Source organism: Furipterus horrens, unplaced genomic scaffold (assembly GCF_987537825.1).
Source record: "Furipterus horrens unplaced genomic scaffold, mFurHor1.1.pri manual_scaffold_17, whole genome shotgun sequence".
NCBI classification, from domain to species: domain Eukaryota; kingdom Metazoa; phylum Chordata; class Mammalia; order Chiroptera; family Furipteridae; genus Furipterus; species Furipterus horrens.
In genome coordinates, this window is record NW_028327187.1 from 19,629,823 (window position 1) to 19,644,526 (window position 14,704).

Here is a 14,704-nt window from a genome sequence, read left to right on the forward strand (position 1 = left end):
TTGCCTCTCACTTGCACCCCCAACTGTGGACCTGACGTGCAACCTAGTCATGGGTCCTGACTGGGAATCGAACTAGAGACACTTGGTTCGTAGGCTGATGCTTAATCCACTGAGCCACAGCGGTCAGGACTCCATTGGTTAACTCTTGTATGTGCCCTGACCAGATATTGAACCTGAAACCTTGGCCCATCAGGATGATGCTCCAACTATCTGAGCTACCTGGCCAAGGACCAAAACTTTTTTTTTCATTATTTTTATTGTTGTTCTATTACAGTTGTCCCATCTTTCTCCCATTGCTCTCCCCTGCCCCGCCTACCCCATCCCACCCCAAAAAAAGCCTCTTAATTCCTGGTAATGTTCTAGCCCACAGAGAAAAATATTCTGCAGTTTAATCTCAACTATAACTGGCCAATACGTATCATGGCAGAATCTGCAGGTAGCAGCTTATAAGGAGGACAGTACTATGAAGCCAAATGCAATAGTGAGGGTGGAGGTCATGAAGGTACTTTTATAGCTCATGCTTAGTGGGAAATAATGAGATAATATCATAAAAATTGCTGAGGATGCATTTCTTTGTGCTTTTGGCTACTAATCTGCTGGGGGCAGCCAATGGTCTTTGATATATAGCCACTCTGATTTCTGTAATAACTGTGACTAGAGATACTTTGAAATGAAAGCTACCAGTTCTTGCTGCTAAGGACAAAATAGTGTCAAAAATGGAAGTTTTTTTTTCTGTCCAAGAAAGGAGTGGGTAATTTGGGGTGAAGACGGAAGAGAGAGAGATTGGTTTCCTGATGCATGACAAAGAAATGGTTCACTGTTTTTAAAGTATATTTTATTGATTGTGCTATTAAAGTTGTCCCAATGTTTTCCTTTTGCCGCCTTCTGCCCGGTATCCCACTTCCTTCCAGCAACCCCCCTCTTAGTTCATGTCCATGGGTCATGGATATAAATTCTTTGGCTTCACCATTTTCTTTACTATTCTTGATATCCCCCTCTCTATCTTGTGCCTACAAATTATGCTTCTTAATCCCTATACCTTTTTACCCATTTCCCCCTCCCCCTCCCTGCTGATAACCCTCCATGTCTATGATTCTGTTCCTGTTCTAGTTGTTTGCTTAGTTTGTCTTTGTTTTTTAGATTCAGTTGTTGATAGTTGTGAGCTAGTTGTCATTATTTTAAAATATTTTATTTATTTATTTTTAGAGAGAGGGGAAGGGAAATAGAAAGAGAGGGAGAGAAATATCAATGTGTGGTTTGCAAGCCCCCAACTGAAGACCTGGCCTGCAACCCAAGCATGTGCCCTCGCTGGGGATTGAACCATAAACCCTTTGGTTCACAGGCTGGCACTCAATCCACTGAGCCACACCAGGCAGGGCAGTTGTAATTTTAATGTTCATATTTTTGATGTTCTTTTTCTTAAATAAGTCCCTTTAACATTTCATATAATGAGGGCTTGATGATTATGAACTCCTTTACCTTTGTTGAGAAGCACTTTATCTGCCCTTCCATTCTAAATGATAGCGTTTCTGGACCGAGTAATCTCGGTTGTGGGTCCTTGCTTTTCATCACTTTGAAAACTTCTTGCTGGTCCCTTCTCACCTGCAACGTTTCTTTTGAGAAATCAGCTGATGGTCTTACGGGAATGCCTTTGTAGGTAACTCTTTATTTTTCTTTTGCTGCTTTTAAGATTCTCTCTTTATCTTTAGTCTTTGGTATTTTAATTATGGTGTGTCTTAGTGTGGTCCTCTCTGGGTTCAACTTGTTTGGGACTCTGTGCTTCCTGGACCTGTATGTCTATTTTCTTTGCCAAATTAGGGAAGTTTTTCTTCATTATTTTCGCAAATAAATTTTCTATTTCTTGCTCTTCCTCTTCTCCCTCTGGCATCCCTATGATTTGGGTATTGGTATGTTTAAAGCTGTTCCAGAGCTTCCTAATTCTCTCCTCACTTTTTTCAATTCTTGTTTCTTCTTTCTGTTCCGGGTGAATGTTTATTTCTTCCTTTTGTTCCAAATCATTGATTTGAACCCTGGCTTCCTTCCCTTCACTACTGGTTCCCTGTGGATTTTTCTTTATTTCACTTAGTGTAGCCTAAATTTCTTCCCTATGTGTTTGTCATACTCAATGAGTTCTCTGACTATCCTTATTTCCAGTGTTTTGAACTCTACATCTGATAGGTTGGCTATCTCCATTTCGCTTAGCTCTTTTTCTGGGGTTTTGTTTTGTTCTTTCATTTGGGCCATATTTCTTTGTCTCCTTAAGTTGTAAGCCTTCCTGTGTTTGTTTCTGTGTATTAGGTAGAGCTGTTTTGACTCTCTGTCTTAGTGCACCTGTTACTTTATAATGGGCAGAGCCTTAGGTATTCATCAGGGTGGGGCAACCCATTTCACCACTTTGTGAAGCTGTATGTGAAGGGGTCAAGAGGGACAATGCTGCTTGCTTGGCACTTGTCCCATTTCCAGTCATTTCACCCACTTCCCTTATGTGACTGGTGTCCCTCTATCTGTTGCTCTGGTGGTGGTTCCCAGAGTGAGTGGGTTTGTGTGCATTCTAGGACTACAGGGGCCCTCAAAATCAACTCTCCTGAGAGACTGGCAGTTTCCTCCTCTGCCCCAACCCTCACTGGTTTCATAGCCAGAAGCAATGAGGCTTTATTTTCCCAGCACTGGAATCATAAGTTATGTGGTCTTGCCTGGGGCTGGGATCACTCCCCAGGTGTCCCTCTTGGCTTTTACTGAATGTGAAATGACCCATTCTGCTGACTGGCCAGCTGCCACCTTACTGCTGCCACATAGTGTCCTCTCCACCCTGGCTCCCCGAATCCACCCCTCCTGATTGTCTGGGTGAATATTTCTTCTTTAAATCCTTGGTTATTGGACTTCCATTCAGTTTGATTTTTTTGGCAGTTCTGGTTTTGTTTTGTTTTGAGGTTAGTTGTGCAAGGGAGTGAAGTGTGCCTACCTACGCCTTCATCTTGGCTGGAATTCCAAAAGAGTTCACTCTTAACTTCAGTATCATGTACAGAATATGTCAGAATAATGTCTGGCTCCCATTGAATGCTTAACAAATATTTGTTGGAGTTGATTTTTAACTATTTTTCTCACATGGAATAATTATTTAACTTATTTTGATCATCATCTGGCATACTGATATTAGATCATTAAACAAAATAAGCAACAACCGAAGACATGGTTAAATATTAACACTTAAAGTCCAGTATCCTGCATTACATGTTTATTTGTGGTTTATATTACACTAATAACCTAGTTCCTCACAAGTATTCTGACAATTTGTTCAATAATACTTAGTAGACAACTGAATAAAAATGTTCCGCAAGTATGGAAATATTGACCTGGTGGTGTTAAGCAGCTGTTTATCTTTACTGAGACAAGGACAAGATAAAATGGATTTCAATTGTACAAATTAAATACCTCCTGTGACATCAGATAAAATTTATCTATATAAATTATTTGAAAATGACACAGTACAGTCAGATTAGACTTCTAGAAGCATAGCTCTGATCTTACAATTCCATATTCAAAAACTTTCAATGACTCCCCATTGTCAGAAGAATAAAATTAACCACTTAATCTGGCTCTCTATGATTTGCTCTACCTTTCAAGGTTGTGTCATGTTCTTTCCCTTCACAGACCCTAAAACTTAACCTAAGCTATTCTTCACATTTCCTTGTTTTTCCACTCAGGGTTTTTTTCTGCATTCTATGTCTTCTGAAGTGTAGATCCTTCCCCACATTCAGGTTTATTCAAATTTCATCTGTTCTTTATATTAGATTGGGTTCATTATTCAGTAATTTATCTTTGATCCCCTCAGAATAATCAATTTTCCTTTCTCCAAAAACGTTCATTAGTTTTTTTATGGTACTAACACAGGGCAATCATCTCTGTCTTGATATTCTCAAATCCCCAACACTATAATAGAAAAATTTTCAAAATTTATTTAAAAAACCAGAACTCATCTGATTTTATTTAATAGTAAAATCTAACCTGATGTGATTTGAGATTTTCTCTAGTCTTTATAGTAGTCCCCCCTTATCTGTGGGCAATATGTTCCAAGACCCCTAAATGGATGCCTGAATCTGCAAATAATACCAAATCCTATATATACTATATTTTTCTTCTACATGTATACCTATGATAAAGTTTAGCTTATCAATTAGGCATGGTAAAAGATTAACAATAATTAATAATAAAATAGAACAATTCTAACAATATACTATAATATAAAAGTCATCTGAACGTGGTCTCTCTCAAAATACCTTATTGTACTATACTCACCTCTCACTTAAAGGAAGGATTTTAGAGCTTCTCTTTCACATATCCAAAACATCACCATTCTTGTGCTTTGGTACCATTATTAAGTATAGGCATACCTCATTTTATTGCACTTTGCTTTATTGTACTTCACAGATACTGTGCTTCCATCAACACTGAGGCAAGACCCTCCACCAGCAAAAAGATTATGACTCACTGAAGAATTAAATGATGGTTAGCATTTTTTAGCAATAAAGTATTTTAAAATTAAAGTATGTACATCCTTTTTTTTTTTTTTTTTTTTGGACATGATGTTATTGTACACTTAATGACTTTTATCTGCACTAAGAAACCAAAAAAAAAAAAAAAAAAACTGCGTGACTCAGTTTATTGGAATATTTGCCTTATAGCAGTGGTCTGGAACCAAACCTGCAATATCTCTGAGATATGCCTGTAAAATAAGGGTTACTTGAACACAAGCACTAAGATACTGCAACAACAACAACAAGAAAAAAAAAGATACTGCAATAGTTGATTTGATAACCTAGATGGCTACTAAGTGACTAACAGGAACATAGTGTGTATGGCCTGGATACACTGGACAGAAGGATTATTCATGTTCCAGGTGGGATGTGGCCAAAGGACAAGGGTATGCAATCTAAAATGTATGAATTGTTTATTTCTGGAATTTTTCATTTAATATTTCTGGACTACTGTATTTATCTCAGTTTAGTGTTAATATTTATGTATTTCAGTTCAGAAATATAAATGTGTTTGATAACTGAACTATTGCCCCAAATCTGACTCAGTGTGTTATTTAAAATGCAATATATAGACCTTATTACTGTTCTAAGTATGAAAATTTATAAATTCTGAAACTATCTGTTTCTAAGGTTTCTGGATAAGGATTATAAGCTTGATTATATTCATTTACAGTATCATTTTTTGGCTGCCTAATATCTAAACAACCATTCTACTCTGAGAGAATCTGCCACCTTGGTGGGAATTAGGGCTCTATCTCCATCCTGGATTTTGAAGTGTTCAGGTACTGAAGTACCATTTTTTTTCTGGCACCTGGTCATGTATGTATATAACCTAGGCTTTATCAATTGAATACTCCTTACAGGGACTTTGAATTCTGAGAGAGTCATGCAAAGAGACAGGGAAAATTAGAGCTTGTTCACTGAGGTGGTAGAAACAAGTGGCCAGTGATAGTGTTGCCAACAGCAGCTGCTCCTGTATTTCTCACTGCCTAGTTTCCTTTGGTTTTTGACTGTTTTTGAACTGACTTTGCGAGACTTTCTGCTGGTTCTGTCATCTATCCAATATCATTTCAACAAGCATTTCCCCCTTAAGTTACCCAGAGTTTGTTCTGTTATTTTTATCCAAAAACCTTAACTCCTCCCTCTCTTTCTCCCTCTTTTCCCCTCTCTCTAAAAAATTAAATGAATAAATTCTTTAAAAAATAAAATAAAATATATTCCACATAATTTTTTTAAAAGTTAGTATTAACAAATTCTGAAGAGAAATATTTTTATTTTAAATCTGAAAGTGACAAAGTGGCTGAGTATGAAGTGAGTTGACCATCTTTATTTTATTGGTATGCTCCTGGCCCTTGATTTTTCTTTTTCCTTTCAAGAGAAAAATAGTTTAAAGCACAACGAACTCCTGGTTTCTAATTCTACCTCTGTCCTCTGTACCTAGTTAAATTTGGAACCTTAGAAAAGTCACCTTTGCCCTCTGGGCCTTTACAAAGAAGCTGCTGTCAGCTCCAGAGACCTCACAGAATTGTTGTGGAAATCAAGGAGAAATAGATGCAAAATTGTTTGGATAACATAAAGGTGCTTGTGAAAGACACTAGTGCTCTTGCAATTTTATGTGTGCTCCCCTGTAGAGGCCCATATCTTCTTAGTTATGTTAAGACTATATGAATACTTTGGCTAATGGGCTATGAGTAGGTGTGACATGTGTCACTGCTAAGTCAAACCATTAAAAGTTCATATGCCATCTCTAAGCCTTCTACTGCTCTTTTTTAGTAGCCATGGAGACAATACATTGAGATAGTGGCATAAAATAGAAGGAGAATCTATCTTTGAGCCACTAAATGGAGGGAAATCCCACCTCCCAAATGACCTTCAGTTGACTTTGCTTGAGTGAGAAATACATTTTTGTGGCTCTGAGATTTTGGCACTATATGTTTCTGAAACATATTTAAAACTCTACTGGTTAACCCAGTGTTACAAGCACAAGGCATTGTTATTTGAGATGTTCTGTGGAAGTCTGTGGGAAACTAGAGATATGAAACTTTAAAAAGCTTTTGGTGGTGGTCCCAGCAAGAGAAGTTAGAGGCTTATGGTTTCTTTAGCAAAGATGTTTCTTTTGCAATGTCTTTCCAAACCACCTCAAAATTTAGTATTCCAGCCAAGGTATCAGCTCTGCTATGGATCTTACTTTGATGCTAAGGCTAAGAGCTCACCTATGCCATTGCTTCCTGCCTTTCAGATTATTCAGACAAGATTAAGAATAGAGGCCTGGTAAATGTTCCACTAGAGCCAGTAGAATAGGGGTAGGGTGGGACAAGATTGGGAAATACCACTCCTATAAGGTTATTTTTGCATTAAGAAAACCCTTTTATTTCCTTTGATTATTTTCTTTTCTTGTATGCTTCCTATTACTCTACCTTCTATTTATTTTTTACTCATATGCCTTTCTTAATTATTTGCATGGCCACCTCTGTGCTCAGGGCTGTAAGAAATACAGAACAGTTTAAGGTATTATGCATGCCTTAAATACATTGTGGAAACAAGCTTTACACACAGCAAAGAGGACAGACTACATTGTAAAACTAAGTCGTCGTCGGCAGCCGTCCGTCTCGAGAGACGATGGTGTAGCTTCTTAAGAGTCCATCTGCACCCCCGAGAATGGCTGTGCAGTCCGACTCGGGAGTGACACGGTATCTGTCTCCTCCCGTGTTGAATCGACATCTTGCGATGACGCTGGGGTGTCCTCTCCAGTGAAGCTGAAGCTACAGAGCCTGGGCAGGGTGATATGGAGGGTCTGCTGTTGCCCATGCAGCAGACCCCCCCTCTCTTCGCAGCTGAAGGATCCAAGGGAAAGACGGAGTCAATACAGCTTGGCTTCAGGTGCGCCGCAGGAGTTGCCGGTGTTGACTACAACGTCAAACCGCCTTAGGGACTCCGGCTCCGGATTTTCTGTCGGGGTTTACTCCCTTAGCCTTTCCCCTGAAGAGGTATGCCGCAAGGCAGCGGAGGTTTTGGAGTCAGAGTTTTCCTTCTCTGCTGTGCCCTGACTGGAAGATCGAACCAGCGACACTTAGCTCGCAGGCCGACGCTCAATCCACTGAGCCAAACCAGCCAGGGGTAAAACTAAGTAATTCAGTGCTAAACTGAGAGACCAATTATAATTGCTGGAGGAGATAGCAGACAGGAAAAGCAATGGAGATTAATTGGATGAGGAAGAATTTGGAACCTGGGGTCCTGGCTAGGAGGCTGTTTCAGTAATCCAAAGGTGAGGGGATAAATATTTGGAAATGAGCATAGAGGAGAGAAATAATGTGGATGAAAATGACAGTCTTTTTGAAAGAAAATGGAGAGTTTGTGACTAATGGAATGAGAGTTATGTGAGAAGAAATCACCAAAGATGATTGAAAGTTTTAAGCCTGAATAGCTTAAGAAAATAAAAGTGTTATTAACAGGGAAAATTTATTTGAAATTGAGTGGAGTTTGATTGGAGGAGGTAGTTATGGAAAAGGGAGTTTGTTTATGGATAAAAGTGTTTGGGGGAGAGGAACTCACATGTCTACTATCCAGGCAGATCCACTAGCACTGGGACCCAAATGAAAAAATCAAATTGGAAGTGTGTATGATATGTGAAACCAGAGTATGATGGATTGGTTAATATTCCCAACTTGGGAGGATTGGATGGAGGATGAGTCCATGAGAGACTGGTAAAAACCAAGTGAGGATGTTCATTCATTCATTCATTCATTCATTCAACAAGCATTTACTCAGCACAAAATATGTATCATATATTTGTTAAAAAATTAATTACTTGCCCTGGCCAAGTGGTTCAGTTGGTTGGAGCGTTGTCCCATACAACAAAATGTTGCGGGTCAATTTCTGTTAGAAACTCGTGTGGGAGGCAACCAATCAATGATTCTCACATTAATGTTTTGCTCTCTGTCTGTCTCTCTCTCCCTCTCCCTTCCTCTCTTTCTAAAGTCATTAAACATATCCTCTGGTGAGAATTTTAAAAAACATATTAATTACTCAACAGATGGGTAATTGGAATTTGGGTTAATTTTACTATCTCAGCGTTTCCAAGATGAAAAGCAGGCATAATAGTAAAAATGACACATATATTTGAAAAGTTGTTTTATAGGCATTCATTCTGTTTAGAGCCTACCTAATAAAAGAAAACAAATGCAAATATTCTTTCATTTGAACCATGAGACAATTTGTCTTGAATGAAGTAGCTTGCTGAGTTTGTAGCTATGCTTTTGATATTATTATATTAATGCAGAAATAAAAGTGTGCCACAGAACTTTTAGTGATGGTCACTTTAAAAAGACCATTTAATATTTTAATTATCATGACCACAAATTTGCATCAGGTTTTAGCTTAAAATTCTGAAGTTATTTAAAAGATTTTATGTATTTTTTAGAGAGAGGGAAAGGGAGGGAGACAGAGAGGGAGAGAAACATTGATGTGAGAGAGAAACATTTATTGGTTGCCTCTTGCATACACCCCAAGCAGGGGCCGGACCCACAACCCAGACATGTACCCTGACTGGGAATCAAACTAGGGGATCTTTTGCTTTGAGAAACAATGCCCAACTGACTGTGCCACACCCATCAGGGCTATGAATTTATTTTAGAAATCAACAAAATGACTCTGTATAGGAGATAAAGTTTTACCTGCCATAGGATGATAACAGACTATAGAGGACAGAAGAATGTAGAGAATAACAATAGAAATAAAGAGAAAAGAATGATTCCTCATAAACCAGCTTCTCACCATACACCTAAAGATTATAGGAGGATAAGCCTGGGCTCACAAATTACCATGTTTATTTAGCTCTAGGTTGAGATAGAGTATTTTGCAGAATTTTCCATTGCAGAATTTGTTTACAAGTACCTTCATGGTCCAACTGCAATATTTCTTAGATCAAAAGTCCTTTTGTTCTTGGTTTTCAAAACTTCAGGCAATATGTGAGTTCCATATTACAGAAAGATGAGTTTCCTGGAGTGGCTTTCAATGGGGAAATACGCTGATTCTTTTGTTAATGGTTTTCAAAATTCCAGGCAATATGTGGCTTCTGTATTACAGAAAAATGAGTTTCCTGGAGTGGAGTGCCATTAGAGTTGCTTCTTCAACAGTGTGTGTGGAAATACACTGATTATTTCACTTCTACCCAATAGCTGTATCACAGTGCAACTACCTCAGGTTAAGTGGAATATTTAATTAGATCAGAAGTCTTGGCTTGTTTAGTACAATTTTAACCAATCAAATCAGCTGGCCATAGATCAAATATGGATTGGTTGAAAGAAGAAATCTCTTCTAGGAAACCTGCTATGTGTCAGGTATTTTCTATGTATTTAATAATTCCTTTACAGATAAAGATGGAGGCAAGACATTTCCCAGATTGAATTTACTGTACCAGTTAATGTGTTTGTGATGAGGTCAATAAGAAACTTATGCTATTTACTATTGACTAAAGCCTAGCTCCTTTAATTAAGAGTGCTTTATTGATTTTATGGTTATTTTTGAAACAGTATGTGCTTAGTATAAGTATTTAATTTATTTCCACAAAATGCAAAGTTTACACTCAGAAGAAAATTTACCATGTTTGAATGTTAGCTTAAAACTAACAGAAACCAAGTATCCTTGTGCTAAGAAAATAACTCCAAGACGGAGGGGAAGCTTTGTGCCTCAGCCAGTAAATCCTGCTTCTTAAGCTAAGTGTTCATAAGGCTTTCCCACACATCTCCCGTTGCTACGGAAACCTCTTTCAGTGTCTGAGCTCCTAAACAGCTGACTCATTTTAAAGTCTGGCTCTGAAACCCCTCAGCTCACAGTTTAGAGAGACAAATGGAAACAAAGAAAAACATAGAAACAATGAAATTGCAATATATATCACTTCACTAAACTGTTAATAAATTATATGTCTTGATATGTAGGGAAAAGGTAAGGTAATGCAAATCCCCAGTTGCTGAAGACTGCGGTGAAAATAGCATAGAAATGTGGAGTCCAAAGTCTATAAAAAGAGATTTCTGTCCTCTGGACTTAGTGACACAGAATAAAACTGAAACTTAATGGAAGAACCTCAGTAACTCCCTTGTATCAAAACAGTTCAAGCAGACACATATGTAAATGCAGGCAAAGAGCCTGGCTAGCAAAGCAGCAATGGCTGGGAGTGGAGAAAGAGAAGGGGGAGGGGTAGATGTAATTTAGAATACCCCAAAGCACTCTTAGGAAATGTCCAAACAAAGCTCTGCCAAGAAATGTCCTAAAAGGACCTTCCTGCTTTAGTCTTTGTCTTTGGCTCTATTAACAGAGCATATTCAATGAATGTACTTTGGCATGTTTATTACATGGGCAGATACCACAAATATAGTAGCTAGGGTTTAGGCCAGAAGACCTGTAACATTCCTTCACAACCTCAGACAGGAAGTAAATTCCCCAGCACTCTTCATTGTTGTCAGCTGGCCCAGGATATTGGTGGGATATTGTATATATATTTTTTACATTTACAACTAGTGTCACAGGTATTAAGGAAACCTTGAATCTGAACTCCTGAAAAAGTGATTTACTTCTATATATTGAGAATCAACTTTAGTTTTGTCAACGTAATAAACGTACAAAACTGTAATGATTTTTATGACTTTATGTGAGCCAAACTGATGACACTTGCTGGGAAGTAAAACCTCAACGGATTGAGAAGATGCTCCAAAAAAATGGCATTTTTACCACTTATTTTATACATCAAAATCAAAGGGGAAGATGTGAGGGGGTTACATGAAATCCATTGGTGATAAATTAGGGAGGCGGAAGAAAGCAAAGCGGGGCGCGGGGGAAACCTCTGGGAATGAATAGACACACACTTCTTTTACAAAGTTCAGTGTAGGATACTTAACAATGAACAATTAACATGATAACAATAATGAGGGTATTTGTGTTTTCCCCTCTGGGCTGGTGGTTGTGCTTTGAGGAATTGGAGGGGGGGGCGCGGAGACCAAATTACGTACTTCTTTATTCCAAAGGCATGTTATCAGATATGTCTAGAGGCAAAAAGACAGACTCAGTTAAGATGAAGACTGAGTTTAGGAAAAAGTGCTATACTAGGACATGACCGCCTGCCATGAACTACTTGTAGTTAGAAAGTTTTAATTTCATACCAACTTCCAAGGTTACTGGAGACCTTAGTTTTTAAGGTGCCATTCAGGCATCTCCTGAGCTTGTCAGATTTAGTATGTTGCACCTTGTTTGACTTCACTTTGGTCGTGAGAAACTTCCTTTTGAAGACCCAGTATGGTAGGGATTAGGAAAAAATCTTTTTTTTTTTTTTTAATATGCCTGTGTCAATGTAAGAAACATTCAAACTCGTAGAGAATTTTTGGTGAGTCCTTTTGAGCCAAACTGACGACAGTTGCTGGAAAGCCAAATATCAATTGATTGAGAAATGCTTTGGAGAATGGAAGTTTAGCACCCTTCTTTATACACTGCAATCAAAAGAGAAAACCAAGTGGGTTACATGAAATCCACTGGTGATAGATTATTGAGGTTTGGAGAAAGCAAAGCGGGGAAACCTCTGGAATTCGGTAAAAAGTAAAATGACGCTTACTGTTACACAGGTGAGTACAGGATAGTTAATAGTCAACGATTAACAGGATAACAATAACAATGAGGGGATTTGTGGTCTACCCCCAGGTGCAGTGCCTGTGCTTGAGAGGTTGGGGGAAAAAGGAAATTTGACATTCCAAAGGTATGTTATCATAGATGCAAAAAGACAACAGACTGGCTCAGTTAAGGTAAAGATTGACCTTTGTTAAGAGAACTACCGGACTACCGGCCATGAACTGCTTTTAGTTAGAAAGATTTAAATTAATTTCAGACCATCCTACATGGTTACTTCGGTCTTTGAGTTTGTAAGGCTACCACACAGACCTCCCCTGAGCTTGTCAGGTTTAGTATGTGTCCCCTTTTCTTCTACACGTGGATATGTCTTCGCATTTCAATGCAGGAAATGTAGATAGATAGATACGTATAGATCTGGATAGATATAGATATTGTAATTTGTAAGAAATATATATTTTGCAATTCAGATGATAAAAATATATTTCCTATATATTTGGTTTCCTTCACAATTCCTGGCTCACAGCTCCTGGAACTCTTGGAATTTCCTAAATGTAGAGAATGTTAAAAGTGTTTCTTGTTATGTTAATAAGGTGACTTTTGGGAAGCACCTAAAGGTGGGGCTGGTTGCCAGGAAACCCAGCCAAGTGATTAGAGGGTTGGAACTTTTATTCCCAGCCCCAGACCTCCAGAGAGGAGAGAAGGGTTGGAGTTTTAATTCATCTGCCAATGCCCAGTGATCTAATCGATTATGAGTATATATAATGAAGCCTCCATAAAAACCCTTGAGAACTAGGTTTGGAGAGCTTCTGGGTTTGTGAATATGTGGCGATTCAGTGAGAGAGCCTCCCTTAGAGAGGGCTCCGTATACATATCTTCCATCCGGCTGTTTCTTTTACAGTAACTAGTGGTCTCTGAGTTCTGTGAGCTGTTCTAGCAAATCAATCGAACCCAAGAAGAGGATTTTGGAAACCTGACTTATAGCCAGTAGGTCGGAAATGCAGGTAACAACCTGGGCTTGCATCTGGTGTCTGAAGTGTGTGTGTTTATCAAGAGAGTATAGTTGTAGGATTGAACCCTTTACCTGTGGAATCTGATGCTTTTTCTGGGTTGATGTAGTGTCAAAATTGAGTTGAATTCTCGGACACACTTCTGCTGTGAAGGAACTTCCTGCCCCCATGTTTGGCTTGGATCCAGGAATTTTATATATATATAGATATATCTATATATCTATATATAGATATATCTATATATATATATCTTTTGTATATTGCATTAATTTAGAAAAATGTTTATGTTGTCTCCTGTCTGTGCCTTTGAAAATACAGGTTGTAATATAGCTCAGATGAATTTTTAAACATCAATTCTATTTACCAATCAAAATTATCACTGATTTTATTGCAGGAAAATGTAAATAATACATACCATCAAAATATTATTTTGGTGGAAAAATGTAGAAAGAATCAATGAATGCATATGGAGTCTGTGAAATATCTTAAGCATTGCTATCAAACAGGCAAGATTGGAATAGCAATTAGCAAGGCTTGTACTTTTAATAAAAGTTATAACTAGAGAAGTCACTGTGTGTCTCCAAATCTTGGTGCAGGATAATTGGCATGTCCAGCTAATTGTGGGATATGCCAATTAATTTGTTCAATGCATTGCAGTTAAATTAATTGATTCAGCTGGTAATCCTTGAAAGGCTATCAAGGCTGGTAAATCTGGGAATGCTGTTGAACCAGTATGTGTGGAACTCAGAAAAAAGTCTGGTAGGCTGAATAATGACCCATCAAGTATGTTTACATCCTAAACCCTGGAATATGTGAAAATTAATTTACATAGCAAAAGGTGCTTTGCAGAGGTGATTAAATTAATGTCCTGAGGTGGGGAGAGTAATGTGAAATATCCAGGTGGGCCCAATGTAATCAATTTTATAAAAAGGAAGTAGTAGAGTTAGTGTCAGGCTGAGAGGGCCTGTGATGGTAGAAGCAGAGGTTGGAATGATGCTTTCAGGGTTGATGAAGGGATTACTAAGCAAAGAACACTGGCACTCTGAAAGCCGAAAAAGGCAAGGATATATTTTCTCTGGAGTCTCAGAAGAATTCAGCCTTGAAAATATCTTGATTTTAACCAAATCCACTTCAAGCCTTCCAAATTGTAAGATAATAAATTTATGTTATTTTAAGCTTCTTAAATTTGCAGCAATTTGTTACAGCAGCAATACTAACACAGTTAACTGATTGATTAAATTCAGGAAAGAACTTCACTATGGCCGTACAAACTAGAGAAATGATTAGATGAAAGGATAGGTAAATGGTGTCACACCTGATAGAAATGTACACAGATATGATTGTTCATTACTATTGTAGAAAATTGCAACTGAATTTTGTTTGTTGATCTTATATTCTGCAAATTTGCTGAATTTCTTTTAATAACATTCATTTTGTGTGCATAGATTCCTTAGGATTTCCCATATAAAATATATTATTTACAAAGACAGATTGACTTCCTTTTTTTAACTTTCAACATTATTTTGTGTTAGTTTCAAGTGTACAGCA